Here is a 4,630-nt window from a genome sequence, read left to right as displayed (position 1 = left end):
ACAATGTTATGTATTTAAATAAAATGTTTCGATAAGATGTCTAGAAAGATAGATGTATACAGTATTACACAAGAACGTTTGAGTCGAGCAAAATAAAAGTGTTTTATGGAATGGAAAAACGGGATCGAGTATTTTTTCTCCAATTTCTTGTATTTTTTAAAAAAATAGCTACAAATAACCACCATTTAGTATGTGGCATGGGACAAAGGTGAATTCATCAGTCTATATGTGCTATAAAGTGCCTTCAGAACAGCTACAGTCAGGTCCAGAAATATTGGGACATCGACACAATTCTAACATCTTTGGCTCTATACACCACCACAATGGAGTTGGAATGAAACAAACACAATGTGCGTTAACTGCAGACTGTCAGCTTTAATTTGAGGATATGTACATCCAACTCAGGTGAACGGTGTAGGACTTATAGCAGTTTGTATATGTGCCTCCCACTTGTTAAGGGACCAAAAGTAATGGGACAATTGGCTTCTCAGCTATTCCATGGCCAGGTGTGTGATATTCCCTCATTACCCCAATTACAATGTGCAGATAAAAGGCCCAGAGTTCATTTCAAGTGTGCTATTTGCATTTGGAATCTGTTGCTGTCAACTCTTAAGATGAGATCCAAAGAGCTGTCACTATCAGTGAAGCAAGCTATCACCTTGGTACTACAGTGGTTTAAAGCACCCTGTTATTAACACAGCTGCCTGCAATTTACTGCTGGTTCGAATCTCTCCAAGGCTCAAGGTTGACTCAGCCTTCCATCCTTTCTAAGGTAGGTTAAATGAGGACCCAGTTTGTGGGGGCAATAAGCTGACTTTGTATAAATATACAAAAGTATGAAGGCTATTGCTTAACGCACTGTAAGCCGCCCTGAGTCTTCGGAGAAGGGCGGCATATAAATCAAATTTAAAAAAAAAAAAAATTAGGCTGAAGAAACAAAACAAACCCATCAGAGAGATAGCAAGAACATTAGGTATGGCCAAAACAACTGTTTGAAACATTCTCAAAAAGAAGGAATGCACCGGTGAGCTCAGCAACACCAAAAGACCTGGGAGATCATGGAAAACAAGTGTGGTGGATGACCGAAGAATTCTTTCCCTGGTGAAGAAAACACCCTTCACAACAGTTGGCCAGATCAAGAACACTCCAGGAGGTAGGTGTATGTGTGTCAAAGTCAACAATCAAGAGAAGACTTCACCAGAGTGAATACAGAGGGTTCACCACAAGATGTAAACCATTGGTGAGCTTCAAAAACAGGAAGGCCAGATTAGAGTTTGCCAAACAACATCTAACAAAGCCTTCACAGTTCTGGAACAAGATCCTATGGACAGATGAGACCAAGATCAACTTGTACCAGAGTGATGGGAAGAGAAGAATATGGAGAAGGAAAGGAATTGCTCATGATCCTAAGCATACCACCTCATCAGTGAAGCATGGTGGTGGTAGTGTCATGGCGTGGGCATGTATGGCTGCCAATGGAACTAGTTCTCTTGTATTTATTGATGATGTGACTGCTGACAAAAGCAGCAGGATGAATTCTGAAGTGTTTTGGGCAATATTATCTGCTCACATTCAGCCAAATGCTGCAGAACTCATTGGACGGCGCTTCACAGTGCAGATGGACAATGACCCAAAGCATACTGCAAAAGCAACCAAAGAGTTTTTGAAGGGACAGAAGTGGAATGTTATGCAATGGCCAAGTCAATCACCTGACCACTTGAGCATGCATTTCACTTGCTGAAGACAAAACTGAAGGGAAAATGCCCCAAGAACAAGCAGGAACTGAAGACAGTTGCAGTAGAGGCCTGGCAGAGCATCACCAGGGATGAAACCCAGCGTCTGGTGATGTCTATGCGTTCCAGACTTCAGGCTGTGATTGACTGCAAAGGATTTGCAACCAAGTATTAAGAAGGGAAAGTTTGATTTATGATTATTATTCTGTCCCATTACTTTTGGTCCCTTAACAAGTGGGAGGCACATATGCAAACTGCTGTAAGTCCTACACTGTTCACCTGAGTTGGATGTACATACCCTCAAATTAAAGTTGACAGTCTGCAGTTAACGCACATCGTGTTTGTTTCATTCCAACTCCATTGTGGTGGTGTATAGAGCCAAAGATGTTAGAATTGTGTCGATGTCCCAATATTTCTGGACCTGACTGTATTTATTTATTAAATTTTTATGCTGCCTATCTCACTGTTACAGCAATTCTGGGCAATGGTTTGCTTCATTTTAGTTTCTCCCATTAACTCTATGGTTTCTTGAGTGTAACTGGATTCACACGTCGTGACATTCTCCAAAGCAGTGTTTCTCAACCTTGGTGACTTAAAGATATGTGGACTTCAATTTCCAGAATTCCCCAGCCAGCTATTTTGGAGATACTCTTGGACAGAAGGTATTTGCCTGTCTGGAGTTATTTCTCCTGTCCCACAATAGGTGTGCAAGTTCAGCTTCAGGACCCTGTGTGACCACTACCACCACAGAGGAAGCTGATTATCTCTGGATAAAATGAAACTAGGAATAGAATTGATTTAGCTGCAAAATCTAAGGTATTACCTGCAAATAGTAGAATCTTAGGCTCAGCACCCTATTATTATTCCATCAGCGTGTCAACATTTCTAGTTAAGTGAGCAAGAATTAATTGTAAAGCTACATTTGGAATGGAATGGAGTGGAGTGGAGTGGAGTGGAGTGGAGTGGAGTGGAATGGAATGGAATGGAATGGAATGGAATGGAATAGAATAGAATAGAATAGAATAGAATAGAATAGAATAGAATAGAATAGAATAGAATAGAATAGAATAGAATAGAATAGAATAGAATTCTTTATTGGCCAAGTGTGATTGGATACAAAAGAAATTTGTCTCCGGTGCTTAAGCTCTCAGTGTACATACAAACAACAGAGTGATAAGTCATAGATCATAAATCATAAGATACAACAATTGATAAATCATAATATACCAATAGAAAAAGGTAGAGAGATGAGAAGTGAGAAAGATGAGATGACAAGGATAATAGCAATGCAACCTACTACATGGGTAACTTACAATAAAATAGATAAAACATATATAACAAAAAAAACCAAAAACAAATAAAAACACACAGCATCCATTAAAATAACAGCCATTAACACAAACCAGGCTCTGTCTGGTCTTCCAGGAGAGGTATGGTGAATTGAAGATCCCTCTGCAGAAGGACCCTAAATTCTGATTATCTAATCAGTTTTGGAAATTGCCTACTGACCATTGTAAAGCTATTAGAGACCTTCCAAGTGACAAATCTGAAAAGTTTTCATTAGGTGAGGTTATCTTCAATAAAAGAAAAACTAATTACAAGCTTAAGAACTTAAAATGTTTGAAATAAAACAGCAAAAACTAAGTAAGATTTAGATTTTAAAAAGTTATAACTGGATTAAGGGTCCAGACAAATTTGAAATATTGACTTTTACTTTAAGATTTTGGAATTAACTAAATTTATAAATTCATAAAAAATCAACCACTTGTGGGAAACAGACTTTTAGCTATTCTGATTACTACAAGTCATAATGAAAGATAGAAATTGAACATTAGAGGGACTAAATATTTTAACCAGAGAGAAGAAAACTACCTTGATATCATTTAATAAGGACACAAATATTATAACATCAGAAATATTAAAGGAAATCTTAGAAGAATGGAACTAGAAACTTATTGACTACAATTTCAACATTTGTCAGTAATTTAATGCCTCCCAAAAGGCATAAGAAGATACCACCTTGGGAGTTCTGACATTTTCACCTCTTCTATTGTGTTGTATTCACGTATTTTAGATAAAATTTATATTTTATCTATCCAATTTTATTCAATTCTTCTCATTCTTCAGTACTTCAGTCTTCATTTTTGAGGTTTCATGTGACTGTAGTTTGTTCTCAGGGTTGTGGGGGAAGGAGGTTGGTGGTCATTGACTGTAATTAAATAAAACTTGATGTGTTTGATAGAAAACCAATGTTAGAAATTATCAAGTGTTAGCCTGCATATTTCTTGTCTTCTTGTCTCTTTATTATTGTTAGTCGACCTTGAAAGGCAGAAGCCATCTACTACTTCAGTTATCTTCAAATTGGCCATTCCCAGGCCGGTTGCTGCATTCCCAAATCTTTGGAGGTCACCAGATTTCACATGTTTTCAACAGGATTGTAAACAGGATGCTTACAATAATAAGCTTTCACATTTTCTCAAGAGAGGAGAAACAGGCAAACGGAACCCGGAACCCGACGCTTTTCGTATGCTTCTAACCCAGTACGGAGTTTACATTTTCTTTCTCTTTGGACGGATCCGTCAACCCAGGGGTGGGCAAATGTGGCCCTTTTACAAGCTGTGGACTTCAACTCCCAGAATTCCTGAGACAGCTTGGCAGCCAAGCTGTCTCAGGAGGCCCATCCCAGCTTGGCAGCCAAGCTGTCTCAGGAATTCTGGGAGTTGAAGTCCACAGCTTGTAAAAGGGCCATATTTGCCCACCCCTGCGTCAGCCTATCGCCCCTCGTCAGATGACTTGAAAGGCGGTTCCCAACCTGTCCGCTCGCGGAGAATGCCGGGATTTGTAGTCTAGCCTCGCGCTCAGCCCTACGGGCAGCGTCGCCCGAAGAACTACAACTC

This window comes from Pantherophis guttatus, chromosome 1, assembly GCF_059756535.1.
Source record: "Pantherophis guttatus breed Tessera chromosome 1, ASM5975653v1, whole genome shotgun sequence".
Taxonomy (NCBI): Eukaryota; Metazoa; Chordata; class Lepidosauria; order Squamata; family Colubridae; genus Pantherophis; species Pantherophis guttatus.
This window is presented reverse-complemented; position numbering follows the sequence as displayed.